General features: G+C 40.5%; 1 protein-coding gene across 2 annotated transcripts in view; it reads left to right on the forward strand.

Annotated features, from left to right (window-relative positions):
* Nucleotides 1-17170, forward strand: part of ARHGAP24 (Rho GTPase activating protein 24) — an 896906-nt gene that overhangs the window by 260382 nt on the left and 619354 nt on the right. The gene's annotated exons all lie outside the window — the stretch shown is intronic.

Raw genomic sequence — 17170 nt, forward strand, 5'->3', positions numbered from 1 at the left:
ACATTATACACTTATTATTTCCTGGAAACAGGAACACATGGGCTACTTGCACAGTGAACAAGTCTGTATGATCATGTTCACACACCACCAAGAAACCTGAAGACACAAAAGAGAATAGTAAAACCAAAAACACTCAGTTTGAAAAAATGTTGCAGTAATCCGCAAGTGCTAGTAAAAGATGTAAAAAACAGGGTATTTGGTTGATACGTTTTTTGCAAAAAATGTATACTAAGCTGCTCTACCAATCTTCACGGTATACCCTTATCAGAGCAGTCCTAACTAATGTATGCAATCCCTATCTGATGTATTTAAAAACCTGATCACCTGTATATAACCTGTGTGAACAGGGTTCAGAGAGGAAAAATCCATGTGTGCATACAGGGTAGAACAGCTATTGTGCAGATAGCCCAAGAGGAGTGGTGGAACTCCCCAGTCTTGTAGACACAAGAGAACAATTATGGAAACAGGAACACATGGGCTACTTGCACAGTGAACAAGTCTGTAGGATCATGTTCACACACCACCAAGAAACCTGAAGACACAAAAGAGAATAGTAAAACCAAAAACACTCAGTTTGAAAAAATGTTGCAGTAATCCGCAAGTGCTAGTAAAAGATGTAAAAAACAGGGTATTTGGTTGATACATTTTTTGCAAAAAATGTATACTAAGCTGCTCTACCAATCTTCACGGTATACCCTTATCAGAGCAGTCCTAACTAATGTATGCAATCCCTATCTGATGTATTTAAAAACCTGATCATCTGTATATAACCTGTGTGAACAGGGTTCAGAGAGGAAAAAATCCATGTGTGCATACAGGGTAGAACAGCTTTTGTGCAGATAGCCCAAGAGGAGTGGTGGAACTCCCCAGTCTTGTAGACACAAGAGAACAATTATGGAAACAGGAACACATGGGCTACTTGCACAGTGAACAAGTCTGTATGATCATGTTCACACACCACCAAGAAACCTGAAGACACAAAAGAGAATAGTAAAACCAAAAACACTCAGTTTGAAAAAATGTTGCAGTAATCCGCAAGTGCTAGTAAAAGATGTAAAAAACAGGGTATTTGGTTGATACGTTTTTTGCAAAAAATGTATACTAAGCTGCTCTACCAATCTTCACGGTATACCCTTATCAGAGCAGTCCTAACTAATGTATGCAATCCCTATCTGATGTATTTAAAAACCTGATCATCTGTATATAACCTGTGTGAACAGGGTTCAGAGAGGAAAAAATCCATGTGTGCATACAGGGTAGAACAGCTTTTGTGCAGATAGCCCAAGAGGAGTGGTGGAACTCCCCAGTCTTGTAGACACAAGAGAACAATTATGGAAACAGGAACACATGGGCTACTTGCACAGTGAACAAGTCTGTATGATCATGTTCACACACCACCAAGAAACCTGAAGACACAAAAGAGAATAGTAAAACCAAAAACACTCAGTTTGAAAAAATGTTGCAGTAATCCGCAAGTGCTAGTAAAAGATGTAAAAAACAGGGTATTTGGTTGATACGTTTTTTGCAAAAAATGTATACTAAGCTGCTCTACCAATCTTCACGGTATACCCTTATCAGAGCAGTCCTAACTAATGTATGCAATCCCTATCTGATGTATTTAAAAACCTGATCATCTGTATATAACCTGTGTGAACAGGGTTCAGAGAGGAAAAAATCCATGTGTGCATACAGGGTAGAACAGCTTTTGTGCAGATAGCCCAAGAGGAGTGGTGGAACTCCCCAGTCTTGTAGACACAAGAGAACAATTATGGAAACAGGAACACATGGGCTACTTGCACAGTGAACAAGTCTGTATGATCATGTTCACACACCACCAAGAAACCTGAAGACACAAAAGAGAATAGTAAAACCAAAAACACTCAGTTTGAAAAAATGTTGCAGTAATCCGCAAGTGCTAGTAAAAGATGTAAAAAACAGGGTATTTGGTTGATACGTTTTTTGCAAAAAATGTATACTAAGCTGCTCTACCAATCTTCACGGTATACCCTTATCAGAGCAGTCCTAACTAATGTATGCAATCCCTATCTGATGTATTTAAAAACCTGATCATCTGTATATAACCTGTGTGAACAGGGTTCAGAGAGGAAAAAATCCATGTGTGCATACAGGGTAGAACAGCTTTTGTGCAGATAGCCCAAGAGGAGTGGTGGAACTCCCCAGTCTTGTAGACACAAGAGAACAATTATGGAAACAGGAACACATGGGCTACTTGCACAGTGAACAAGTCTGTATGATCATGTTCACACACCACCAAGAAACCTGAAGACACAAAAGAGAATAGTAAAACCAAAAACACTCAGTTTGAAAAAATGTTGCAGTAATCCGCAAGTGCTAGTAAAAGATGTAAAAAACAGGGTATTTGGTTGATACGTTTTTTGCAAAAAATGTATACTAAGCTGCTCTACCAATCTTCACGGTATACCCTTATCAGAGCAGTCCTAACTAATGTATGCAATCCCTATCTGATGTATTTAAAAACCTGATCATCTGTATATAACCTGTGTGAACAGGGTTCAGAGAGGAAAAAATCCATGTGTGCATACAGGGTAGAACAGCTTTTGTGCAGATAGCCCAAGAGGAGTGGTGGAACTCCCCAGTCTTGTAGACACAAGAGAACAATTATGGAAACAGGAACACATGGGCTACTTGCACAGTGAACAAGTCTGTATGATCATGTTCACACACCACCAAGAAACCTGAAGACACAAAAGAGAATAGTAAAACCAAAAACACTCAGTTTGAAAAAATGTTGCAGTAATCCGCAAGTGCTAGTAAAAGATGTAAAAAACAGGGTATTTGGTTGATACGTTTTTTGCAAAAAATGTATACTAAGCTGCTCTACCAATCTTCACGGTATACCCTTATCAGAGCAGTCCTAACTAATGTATGCAATCCCTATCTGATGTATTTAAAAACCTGATCATCTGTATATAACCTGTGTGAACAGGGTTCAGAGAGGAAAAAATCCATGAGTGCATACAGGGTAGAACAGCTTTTGTGCAGATAGCCCAAGAGGAGTGGTGGAACTCCCCAGTCTTGTAGACACAAGAGAACAATTATGGAAACAGGAACACATGGGCTACTTGCACAGTGAACAAGTCTGTATGATCATGTTCACACACCACCAAGAAACCTGAAGACACAAAAGAGAATAGTAAAACCAAAAACACTCAGTTTGAAAAAATGTTGCAGTAATCCGCAAGTGCTAGTAAAAGATGTAAAAAACAGGGTATTTGGTTGATACGTTTTTTGCAAAAAATGTATACTAAGCTGCTCTACCAATCTTCACGGTATACCCTTATCAGAGCAGTCCTAACTAATGTATGCAATCCCTATCTGATGTATTTAAAAACCTGATCATCTGTATATAACCTGTGTGAACAGGGTTCAGAGAGGAAAAAATCCATGTGTGCATACAGGGTAGAACAGCTTTTGTGCAGATAGCCCAAGAGGAGTGGTGGAACTCCCCAGTCTTGTAGACACAAGAGAACAATTATGGAAACAGGAACACATGGGCTACTTGCACAGTGAACAAGTCTGTATGATCATGTTCACACACCACCAAGAAACCTGAAGACACAAAAGAGAATAGTAAAACCAAAAACACTCAGTTTGAAAAAATGTTGCAGTAATCCGCAAGTGCTAGTAAAAGATGTAAAAAACAGGGTATTTGGTTGATACGTTTTTTGCAAAAAATGTATACTAAGCTGCTCTACCAATCTTCACGGTATACCCTTATCAGAGCAGTCCTAACTAATGTATGCAATCCCTATCTGATGTATTTAAAAACCTGATCATCTGTATATAACCTGTGTGAACAGGGTTCAGAGAGGAAAAAATCCATGTGTGCATACAGGGTAGAACAGCTTTTGTGCAGATAGCCCAAGAGGAGTGGTGGAACTCCCCAGTCTTGTAGACACAAGAGAACAATTATGGAAACAGGAACACATGGGCTACTTGCACAGTGAACAAGTCTGTATGATCATGTTCACACACCACCAAGAAACCTGAAGACACAAAAGAGAATAGTAAAACCAAAAACACTCAGTTTGAAAAAATGTTGCAGTAATCCGCAAGTGCTAGTAAAAGATGTAAAAAACAGGGTATTTGGTTGATACGTTTTTTGCAAAAAATGTATACTAAGCTGCTCTACCAATCTTCACGGTATACCCTTATCAGAGCAGTCCTAACTAATGTATGCAATCCCTATCTGATGTATTTAAAAACCTGATCATCTGTATATAACCTGTGTGAACAGGGTTCAGAGAGGAAAAAATCCATGTGTGCATACAGGGTAGAACAGCTTTTGTGCAGATAGCCCAAGAGGAGTGGTGGAACTCCCCAGTCTTGTAGACACAAGAGAACAATTATGGAAACAGGAACACATGGGCTACTTGCACAGTGAACAAGTCTGTATGATCATGTTCACACACCACCAAGAAACCTGAAGACACAAAAGAGAATAGTAAAACCAAAAACACTCAGTTTGAAAAAATGTTGCAGTAATCCGCAAGTGCTAGTAAAAGATGTAAAAAACAGGGTATTTGGTTGATACGTTTTTTGCAAAAAATGTATACTAAGCTGCTCTACCAATCTTCACGGTATACCCTTATCAGAGCAGTCCTAACTAATGTATGCAATCCCTATCTGATGTATTTAAAAACCTGATCACCTGTATATAACCTGTGTGAACAGGGTTCAGAGAGGAAAAATCCATGTGTGCATACAGGGTAGAACAGCTATTGTGCAGATAGCCCAAGAGGAGTGGTGGAACTCCCCAGTCTTGTAGACACAAGAGAACAATTATGGAAACAGGAACACATGGGCTACTTGCACAGTGAACAAGTCTGTAGGATCATGTTCACACACCACCAAGAAACCTGAAGACACAAAAGAGAATAGTAAAACCAAAAACACTCAGTTTGAAAAAATGTTGCAGTAATCCGCAAGTGCTAGTAAAAGATGTAAAAAACAGGGTATTTGGTTGATACGTTTTTTGCAAAAAATGTATACTAAGCTGCTCTACCAATCTTCACGGTATACCCTTATCAGAGCAGTCCTAACTAATGTATGCAATCCCTATCTGATGTATTTAAAAACCTGATCATCTGTATATAACCTGTGTGAACAGGGTTCAGAGAGGAAAAAATCCATGTGTGCATACAGGGTAGAACAGCTTTTGTGCAGATAGCCCAAGAGGAGTGGTGGAACTCCCCAGTCTTGTAGACACAAGAGAACAATTATGGAAACAGGAACACATGGGCTACTTGCACAGTGAACAAGTCTGTATGATCATGTTCACACACCACCAAGAAACCTGAAGACACAAAAGAGAATAGTAAAACCAAAAACACTCAGTTTGAAAAAATGTTGCAGTAATCCGCAAGTGCTAGTAAAAGATGTAAAAAACAGGGTATTTGGTTGATACGTTTTTTGCAAAAAATGTATACTAAGCTGCTCTACCAATCTTCACGGTATACCCTTATCAGAGCAGTCCTAACTAATGTATGCAATCCCTATCTGATGTATTTAAAAACCTGATCATCTGTATATAACCTGTGTGAACAGGGTTCAGAGAGGAAAAAATCCATGTGTGCATACAGGGTAGAACAGCTTTTGTGCAGATAGCCCAAGAGGAGTGGTGGAACTCCCCAGTCTTGTAGACACAAGAGAACAATTATGGAAACAGGAACACATGGGCTACTTGCACAGTGAACAAGTCTGTATGATCATGTTCACACACCACCAAGAAACCTGAAGACACAAAAGAGAATAGTAAAACCAAAAACACTCAGTTTGAAAAAATGTTGCAGTAATCCGCAAGTGCTAGTAAAAGATGTAAAAAACAGGGTATTTGGTTGATACGTTTTTTGCAAAAAATGTATACTAAGCTGCTCTACCAATCTTCACGGTATACCCTTATCAGAGCAGTCCTAACTAATGTATGCAATCCCTATCTGATGTATTTAAAAACCTGATCATCTGTATATAACCTGTGTGAACAGGGTTCAGAGAGGAAAAAATCCATGTGTGCATACAGGGTAGAACAGCTTTTGTGCAGATAGCCCAAGAGGAGTGGTGGAACTCCCCAGTCTTGTAGACACAAGAGAACAATTATGGAAACAGGAACACATGGGCTACTTGCACAGTGAACAAGTCTGTATGATCATGTTCACACACCACCAAGAAACCTGAAGACACAAAAGAGAATAGTAAAACCAAAAACACTCAGTTTGAAAAAATGTTGCAGTAATCCGCAAGTGCTAGTAAAAGATGTAAAAAACAGGGTATTTGGTTGATACGTTTTTTGCAAAAAATGTATACTAAGCTGCTCTACCAATCTTCACGGTATACCCTTATCAGAGCAGTCCTAACTAATGTATGCAATCCCTATCTGATGTATTTAAAAACCTGATCATCTGTATATAACCTGTGTGAACAGGGTTCAGAGAGGAAAAAATCCATGTGTGCATACAGGGTAGAACAGCTTTTGTGCAGATAGCCCAAGAGGAGTGGTGGAACTCCCCAGTCTTGTAGACACAAGAGAACAATTATGGAAACAGGAACACATGGGCTACTTGCACAGTGAACAAGTCTGTATGATCATGTTCACACACCACCAAGAAACCTGAAGACACAAAAGAGAATAGTAAAACCAAAAACACTCAGTTTGAAAAAATGTTGCAGTAATCCGCAAGTGCTAGTAAAAGATGTAAAAAACAGGGTATTTGGTTGATACGTTTTTTGCAAAAAATGTATACTAAGCTGCTCTACCAATCTTCACGGTATACCCTTATCAGAGCAGTCCTAACTAATGTATGCAATCCCTATCTGATGTATTTAAAAACCTGATCATCTGTATATAACCTGTGTGAACAGGGTTCAGAGAGGAAAAAATCCATGTGTGCATACAGGGTAGAACAGCTTTTGTGCAGATAGCCCAAGAGGAGTGGTGGAACTCCCCAGTCTTGTAGACACAAGAGAACAATTATGGAAACAGGAACACATGGGCTACTTGCACAGTGAACAAGTCTGTATGATCATGTTCACACACCACCAAGAAACCTGAAGACACAAAAGAGAATAGTAAAACCAAAAACACTCAGTTTGAAAAAATGTTGCAGTAATCCGCAAGTGCTAGTAAAAGATGTAAAAAACAGGGTATTTGGTTGATACGTTTTTTGCAAAAAATGTATACTAAGCTGCTCTACCAATCTTCACGGTATACCCTTATCAGAGCAGTCCTAACTAATGTATGCAATCCCTATCTGATGTATTTAAAAACCTGATCATCTGTATATAACCTGTGTGAACAGGGTTCAGAGAGGAAAAAATCCATGTGTGCATACAGGGTAGAACAGCTTTTGTGCAGATAGCCCAAGAGGAGTGGTGGAACTCCCCAGTCTTGTAGACACAAGAGAACAATTATGGAAACAGGAACACATGGGCTACTTGCACAGTGAACAAGTCTGTATGATCATGTTCACACACCACCAAGAAACCTGAAGACACAAAAGAGAATAGTAAAACCAAAAACACTCAGTTTGAAAAAATGTTGCAGTAATCCGCAAGTGCTAGTAAAAGATGTAAAAAACAGGGTATTTGGTTGATACGTTTTTTGCAAAAAATGTATACTAAGCTGCTCTACCAATCTTCACGGTATACCCTTATCAGAGCAGTCCTAACTAATGTATGCAATCCCTATCTGATGTATTTAAAAACCTGATCATCTGTATATAACCTGTGTGAACAGGGTTCAGAGAGGAAAAAATCCATGTGTGCATACAGGGTAGAACAGCTTTTGTGCAGATAGCCCAAGAGGAGTGGTGGAACTCCCCAGTCTTGTAGACACAAGAGAACAATTATGGAAACAGGAACACATGGGCTACTTGCACAGTGAACAAGTCTGTATGATCATGTTCACACACCACCAAGAAACCTGAAGACACAAAAGAGAATAGTAAAACCAAAAACACTCAGTTTGAAAAAATGTTGCAGTAATCCGCAAGTGCTAGTAAAAGATGTAAAAAACAGGGTATTTGGTTGATACGTTTTTTGCAAAAAATGTATACTAAGCTGCTCTACCAATCTTCACGGTATACCCTTATCAGAGCAGTCCTAACTAATGTATGCAATCCCTATCTGATGTATTTAAAAACCTGATCATCTGTATATAACCTGTGTGAACAGGGTTCAGAGAGGAAAAAATCCATGTGTGCATACAGGGTAGAACAGCTTTTGTGCAGATAGCCCAAGAGGAGTGGTGGAACTCCCCAGTCTTGTAGACACAAGAGAACAATTATGGAAACAGGAACACATGGGCTACTTGCACAGTGAACAAGTCTGTATGATCATGTTCACACACCACCAAGAAACCTGAAGACACAAAAGAGAATAGTAAAACCAAAAACACTCAGTTTGAAAAAATGTTGCAGTAATCCGCAAGTGCTAGTAAAAGATGTAAAAAACAGGGTATTTGGTTGATACGTTTTTTGCAAAAAATGTATACTAAGCTGCTCTACCAATCTTCACGGTATACCCTTATCAGAGCAGTCCTAACTAATGTATGCAATCCCTATCTGATGTATTTAAAAACCTGATCATCTGTATATAACCTGTGTGAACAGGGTTCAGAGAGGAAAAAATCCATGTGTGCATACAGGGTAGAACAGCTATTGTGCAGATAGCCCAAGAGGAGTGGTGGAACTCCCCAGTCTTGTAGACACAAGAGAACAATTATGGAAACAGGAACACATGGGCTACTTGCACAGTGAACAAGTCTGTATGATCATGTTCACACACCACCAAGAAACCTGAAGACACAAAAGAGAATAGTAAAACCAAAAACACTCAGTTTGAAAAAATGTTGCAGTAATCCGCAAGTGCTAGTAAAAGATGTAAAAAACAGGGTATTTGGTTGATACGTTTTTTGCAAAAAATGTATACTAAGCTGCTCTACCAATCTTCACGGTATACCCTTATCAGAGCAGTCCTAACTAATGTATGCAATCCCTATCTGATGTATTTAAAAACCTGATCATCTGTATATAACCTGTGTGAACAGGGTTCAGAGAGGAAACACATGGGCTACTTGCACAGTGAACAAGTCTCCACCACTCCTCTTGGGCTATCTGCACAAAAGCTGTTTTTTACATCTTTTACTAGCACTTGCGGATTACTGCAACATTTTTTCAAACTGAGTGTTTTTGGTTTTACTATTGTCTTTTGTGTCTTCAGGTTTCTTGGTGGTGTGTGAACATGATCATACAGACTTGTTCACTGTGCAAGTAGCCCATGTGTTCCTGTTTCCATAATTGTTCTCTTGTGTCTACAAGACTGGGGAGTTCCACCACTCCTCTTGGGCTATCTGCACAAAAGCTGTTCTACCCTGTATGCACACATGGATTTTTTCCTCTCTGAACCCTGTTCACACAGGTTATATACAGATGATCAGGTTTTTAAATACATCAGATAGGGATTGCATACATTAGTTAGGACTGCTCTGATAAGGGTATACCGTGAAGATTGGTAGAGCAGCTTAGTATACATTTTTTGCAAAAAACGTATCAACCAAATACCCTGTTTTTTACATCTTTTACTAGCACTTGCGGATTACTGCAACATTTTTTCAAACTGAGTGTTTTTGGTTTTACTATTCTCTTTTGTGTCTTCAGGTTTCTTGGTGGTGTGTGAACATGATCATACAGACTTGTTCACTGTGCAAGTAGCCCATGTGTTCCTGTTTCCATAATTGTTCTCTTGTGTCTACAAGACTGGGGAGTTCCACCACTCCTCTTGGGCTATCTGCACAAAAGCTGTTCTACCCTGTATGCACACATGGATTTTTTCCTCTCTGAACCCTGTTCACACAGGTTATATACAGATGATCAGGTTTTTAAATACATCAGATAGGGATTGCATACATTAGTTAGGACTGCTCTGATAAGGGTATACCGTGAAGATTGGTAGAGCAGCTTAGTATACATTTTTTGCAAAAAACGTATCAACCAAATACCCTGTTTTTTACATCTTTTACTAGCACTTGCGGATTACTGCAACATTTTTTCAAACTGAGTGTTTTTGGTTTTACTATTCTCTTTTGTGTCTTCAGGTTTCTTGGTGGTGTGTGAACATGATCATACAGACTTGTTCACTGTGCAAGTAGCCCATGTGTTCCTGTTTCCATAATTGTTCTCTTGTGTCTACAAGACTGGGGAGTTCCACCACTCCTCTTGGGCTATCTGCACAAAAGCTGTTCTACCCTGTATGCACACATGGATTTTTTCCTCTCTGAATCCTGTTCACACAGGTTATATACAGATGATCAGGTTTTTAAATACATCAGATAGGGATTGCATACATTAGTTAGGACTGCTCTGATAAGGGTATACCGTGAAGATTGGTAGAGCAGCTTAGTATACATTTTTTGCAAAAAACGTATCAACCAAATACCCTGTTTTTTACATTTTTTACTAGCACTTGCGGATTACTGCAACATTTTTTCAAACTGAGTGTTTTTGGTTTTACTATTGTCTTTTGTGTCTTCAGGTTTCTTGGTGGTGTGTGAACATGATCATACAGACTTGTTCACTGTGCAAGTAGCCCATGTGTTCCTGTTTCCATAATTGTTCTCTTGTGTCTACAAGACTGGGGAGTTCCACCACTCCTCTTGGGCTATCTGCACAAAAGCTGTTCTACCCTGTATGCACACATGGATTTTTTCCTCTCTGAACCCTGTTCACACAGGTTATATACAGATGATCAGGTTTTTAAATACATCAGATAGGGATTGCATACATTAGTTAGGACTGCTCTGATAAGGGTATACCGTGAAGATTGGTAGAGCAGCTTAGTATACATTTTTTGCAAAAAACGTATCAACCAAATACCCTGTTTTTTACATCTTTTACTAGCACTTGCGGATTACTGCAACATTTTTTCAAACTGAGTGTTTTTGGTTTTACTATTCTCTTTTGTGTCTTCACTTATTATTTCCTGCTGCCTAAGCGGTCTACATCTTTGTATTCATCGTTGGTCAGACTTGGATGCAGGAACACAGTTTCTCAAGGCAAAGGTAATAAGTTGCTGAACTGAAATGAATCAAATAGTGTAACAGATCAGAAAATAAGCTATAGTTTTAATCAAATTTTTATATTAACACCTTAGTGTCAGAGCCAGTTTAGTATTTAAAGGGAACCTGTCACACACACCCCCTCAGAGCCTATTAAAGTAAAAGAGCCACCTTCAGCAGCACTAAGGCTGCATTCTGTGAAGGTGGCTCTTATGTTTATTATCCCTAGGAAAGCTGAACTAATGACATAAATTCCCCGCCATACCTCTTTTGAGTCAGGGAGGTATGTTTTCTCCCCCTGTCTCAACCGTCTCGCAGCCATCCATCATCCCGCTCTGTTCTCCATGCGCCGCCTCTTCTCTTTCTTTTGACATCACCGGTGCCTGCGCTCTGCAATCAGTTCTCAGACATGCGCCGTGCGCACTGCCTGTGAACTTACATCAGGTGCCTGCGTGTAGCTGAGGCCCCAGATCCTGCCCTGCAGTGTGTTATGATGTATTCACCCTGCGGGGCTGGGAATCTGGCGCCCGCGCAGTGGAGTGGGTGGAGTTACACACTCCCTACCAGGGCATGTTAAATGCTGCTGTCAGAGATTGACAGTGGGATTTTACAGGTTAACAGCTGTGGGTGGAGCTCTGATGCACTCGTGGCTGTTCGAGGCCCATGATGGCTGATTAAATTAGGAGTCGTGTTCTGTTCTGCAAAAATCACTTTTCAGTAGTGATCTCATTAACATTATTGACAAGATAACAATGAAGTTTCACACCTATATAGAGATGACACAAGATCCACCATTCATAGTGTGTGATGGTCACTGTTCACCTTCTCTTCTCTCTGTACAATGAACTCTGTACAGATCACCAAGCATGCCTAGAAAAGTCTCTCCATAGGAGTCAGTCTATATCTCCAGATTACTGCATTCTGTGGCCCATGTAGCTATCCTTTGAATGTTGAGAGCAGCAGCTCAAGCAAGATACCCACTACCTTATAATCATGTGCAAAAAAATATACAATAAAAAAAAATCTACATCTTAAATAAAAAAACAGATGGGATAGAAATAATATTTGTCAGCACCTGATATAAATTTGTGAAAAAAATCTGATGAAAACATTCTATTTAAAGGGAATCTGTCACCCCAAAAATCGTATATGAGCTAAGCCCACCAGCATCAGAGGCTTATCTACAGCATTCTGTATTGTTGTAGATAAGCCCCCAATTATACTCACCCAGGGGCGGTCCCGCTTTGGTCCGGTCCAATGGGCGCAGGTGCTGGCCCTCTCTGACGTTTCCCGGCACCTGCGCACTGCAGTACTTTGCTCTGCACACAACAGGGCAGACAAGTACGCTTGCGCCGGAGCCGCGGCAGGAAGACAAGAAGAGGACGTCATCGTATGAAGATAGGAGGCGCCGGACCTGGACCGCAACACCCATCGGACCCGAAATGAACCGGGACTGCCCCTGGGTGAGTATAATGTAACCACTTTTTCTCATCTTTCAGGATACATCGGGGGCTTATCTACAGCATTATAGAATACTGTAGATAAGCCACTGATGCCGGAGGCCTTAGCTCATATACGATTTTTGGGGTGACAGATTCCCTTTAAAGCTATTATTTCGTACATTCTAACAGAGTGCATCCTGCCATATACAAGCAGAAGCTATTTTACTGTACATTATGGTCTGCTAATAGTTTTACAAGGAAGCTGCTCCCCTTCCATGTGAGTTCTATTGCCACCTAGAAACATGTATATTTAACATATATTTGTATTAGAGAAACACTATTTAAGCAGTTGAATAATATATAACTTCTTGAAGTTTACAAATATTTGAATTTTCAAGAATATGATTATTTTGCAATTTGCTCCTCGCAAATTCAGCAAAATTGCAGACAGCTGGGCATCATTATGCAAAACCATGGAGGAGATGGCAAAAAGGTAAAAACATAATACTAGCCTCACCATCTCCTGTTCGACCGCCCCGGTAGCTTGCCGTTATATCCTCTGCACCTCTTCTTTTCATCTTTCCCTGTCACGCACATCGTCTTCAGCTACTGCACTCTGGTTCTTCTGTTGCCAAGTAGGCCACTGACAACAATGTCCAGCATAAAGTAGTGAAGTGTGTCACATAGTCACAACATGTATCATCCTATTAACTGACTAGGCCACGGGGAACACATACTGTATCATAATGCTGAAATCACAGCATGTACAATGATTGCATGGTGCGCAGTAACGTAAGAGGCCTACTCAGCTCTGGAATCCCTGGTTTATAGGCCAAAGAGAATAAATGCAATGGAGAAAGGCAAAAAAAGTCTTGGTTCGGACGGCAGACTGTGGGAGAAACGGGATCGGTGACCAATGAAGTGAGCATTAGCTATTTTTATGGAGTATAATGAGGAACATTTAATTGGTGCCAAGTAACTTTGATGCACATCTAATTTCCATGTTAAATTTAGGTGATTTGCTGAACTCAAATTTCGTCAGATTCGATAATCAATATTTGGAAATGTTTCTACTTAGCTAAATTATAGAATCCTTTACAGGTTGATTGGAATATCCTCTAGAAAAGTGGGACATTATCTCCTTTTGTGCCACATAATATAGTGTCCCAAAGAAAGGACTTTTACTAATATAATACAAAATCTCGAAAGTCGTGAAATGCGTGGGATAATGGGAATGTTCTAAACACTGGACATCAAGAAAAAAGCTATTTGTAAAGAACTATAGCGCACAGCTGTGATAGATAAATAGTATACAATAACACTTAAAAGAAAATAAATTTGGGGAACTCAAGATAGAACATATGTTCTTTGACCATTGTCTTATCTCATCCCACGCCTCCACCAGTATTGTGATGTTTTTATTAAAGCAGCATGTGGAACAGTAAATTCTATCACACTGAACAGAAAAGAAAAATGTTTTGTTTTTCACAAGACTTCATACAGAGATTACACCATTTATCATTTTCATTACTCTATTTACTCAGATCCTTTCCAAGCACAGGTTCCACCTTTATCACAAGTGATAAGTTAATATAATTGATAATGGGGACATTTGCATTTTGCTTTAGAAATAAACTATAACAGCATATATAACTTGAATTAGAACTGTTAACATCCAGTCAAATAAACACACAAACCAACCGGACTCAATGTATGTTTTAGTTGTTTGTCTTTCACGATTTACTATTTTGATTTTTAGTTGATACCAACTCTATAATGTGTGCTCATAAGATTAAAAGTTATGGAAAGGGGATAATTTATCCATAAATGAATAAAATGAAGGTCGAATGCACACTTCTTTGCTCTATTCACTGTGTATGAGGTTGACAGAAATAGTTGAGCACTGTTTTCATGGAGAACAACCTATCCATATGTTAATTATGTCTCAGTATTAGTTAATTTAGTAAAATGTGAATTCGAAAACTAACTAGGTCCACCCCATTTTAACAACCAGCCTAGCATAAGATAAAAAAAGCAATACTTGCCAAACAATCCTGGCTGCTTCTTTACAGTGCTGCTTTGATACCTCACTAGTCTCCTTGCTAAGCTAAAGGTACCTTCACACTAAGCGACACTGCAGCGATACCGACAACGATGTCGATCGCTGCAGCGTCGTTGTTTGGTCGCTGGAGAGCTGTCACACAGACAGCTCTCCAGCGACCAACGATGCCGGTAACCAGGGTAAACATCGGGTTACTAAGCGCAGGGCCGCGCTTAGTAACCCGATGTTTACCCTGGTTACCAGCGTAAAAGTAAAAAAAACAAACACTACATACTTACCTTCAGCTGTCTGTCCCCGGCACTCTGCTTTCCTCTGCACTGTGTGAGCACAGCGGCCGGAAAGCACAGCGGTGACGTCACCGCTCTGCTTTCCGGCTGACCGGCGCTCACAGCCAGTGCAGGAAGCAGAGCGCTGGGGACAGACAGCTGAAGGTAAGTATGTAGTGTTTGTTTTTTTACTTTTACGCTGGTAACCAGGGTAAACATCGGGTTACTAAGCGCGGCCCTGCGCTTAGTAACCCGATGTTTACCCTGGTTACCAGTGAAGACATCGCTGAATCGGTGTCACACACGCTGATTCAGCGATGTCTGCAGGGAGTCCAGCGACGAAAGAAAGTTCTGGCCTTCTAGCTCCGACCAACGACATCACAGCAGGATCCTGATCGCTGCTGCGTGTCAAACACAACGATATCGCTAGCCAGGACGCTGCAACGTCACGGATCACTAGCGATATTGTTGTGAAGTTGTTTAGTGTGAAGGTACCTTAACTCTTGCAGCTGGAATGGCTCATGACCAAGATCAATTAATGGTCACAATGGTGATGACCCCTTCAAGCCAAGAAACATGTGACTGGTTCGACAGGGATCTGCAAATTGATGAATCCCAATTTTAAGCTTTATTTTCTATACAGTGGGTGAAATTAGTATTGAAAACGTCACAAATTTTGTAGGTAAATATATTTCTAAAGGTGCTATTGACATGAAATTCTCACCAGATGTTGGTAGCAACCCATCCAATCTATACAGGCAAAGAAATTAAACCATAGATATACATAAATTAAAATTAATTAAGTGTAATAATGAGAAATGTCACAATAAAAAGTATGGAACACATGAAGAAAGAAAGGTGCGAAAAGTGAAAAATATTATCAGCTGGTTAAATTGATGGCCTATTAAAAGATATCTCATTACCAAGGTTGCACACAAGAAATATGTCTTGATGGGTAAAACTAATGAGCTGTCTCAAGACCTTTGCAACCTTATTGTTGCCAAAGATACTGATGGCATTGGTTACAGAGGAATTTCTAAACTACTAAAGGCTCCAGTGAGAGCTGTTGGGCCCAAAATTCAGAACTGGAAAGAACATAATTTCACGATTAACCGACCACAATCATGTGCTCCCCGCACAATTTCAGACAGGCGAGTGAAAAGAATTATCAGAAGAGCTGTTCAAGAGCCATGGTACACATGTGGAGAGCTACAGAAAGACCTGAAATCAGCAGGTACAATTGTTTCAAATAAAACTATAAGTAATGTACTCAGCCTCCATGGCCAATATGCACGTTCACCATGCAAGACTCCTTTGCTGAGCAAAAAGCATGTTCAAACGTGTTTAAAGTTTGCTCAACAACATTTAGGCAAACTTGTAAAATACTGGGAGAATATAGTCTGGTCAGATGAAAGCAAAATTGAACTTGTAGTCTGACATAATTGGAGCACCCCCAAGGGCCGTGGGGTACTCGGATCCGGGCCCTGCTTCTGTTCTCAGTGGGGATGTCATGGTGGCGGACCCGGTCCGTGGCCCTTGGGAGGTCCGTTAATGAAATGGGGGTATGGTCTTTAAAGGGATAATGTTCGTGACGCCACCTGTGGTATTCGGTCAGGGTGACCGACGCTGCTTAGGGGTCTGTTGAGGTGATGTTATGGCAGCTAGATAGTATACCTTCCCACAGGTGAAGTGTGTCCCCAGGGCTTCCCAGAGTGTAGTTGGTAGATGGTGGACGATGTAAGGCGCAGTGAATAACGAGGACACAAGGTTGCAGTCTCATTACCTTTACTGAAGGCTTCAACATCCACAGTCCAGGGCACCAGATCACAGGGTAGGCCGAGTCCGGCCTGTCTGAAGGCACATCCAGAGTCCCCTTATCCAGGTGGAAATCAGTAGCCTTCCTACTAGCACCTGGGTGTTGTAGTACCTCCCTGCTGAGCAACTTGGTAAGGTCCTCACAACTGTTGTAGATGTTCTAGATGTTATTTCTTCCTCTCTGTCCCCCAGATGGTGTGGATAGGACAAACCCATATGACTGATGGCCTGAGGCTTGTTTATAGGGACCCTAGAGACGCCCCGACCCCCACAGTTACCACCGTGCCTCCTGGGTATATGGTAGCCTCCTGGGTATATGTCAGCCAACTTGGAATTGACTGTCCTGCCAGTCTCTGAAGTAAAGCATAGAGTCTATTACTCCCTCGGAGTTCTGGCTACCGGTTCTGCGCTCCAGAAAGAGGCAGCCTTTTACAGGGTAGAACTCCTTCTAGTTTTCTTCTCCTTGTGCTATGACTTCGTTTCTCACTCTCTA

The sequence above is a fragment of the Ranitomeya imitator genome, chromosome 1, assembly GCF_032444005.1.
Source record: "Ranitomeya imitator isolate aRanImi1 chromosome 1, aRanImi1.pri, whole genome shotgun sequence".
NCBI lineage: Eukaryota > Metazoa > Chordata > Amphibia > Anura > Dendrobatidae > Ranitomeya > Ranitomeya imitator.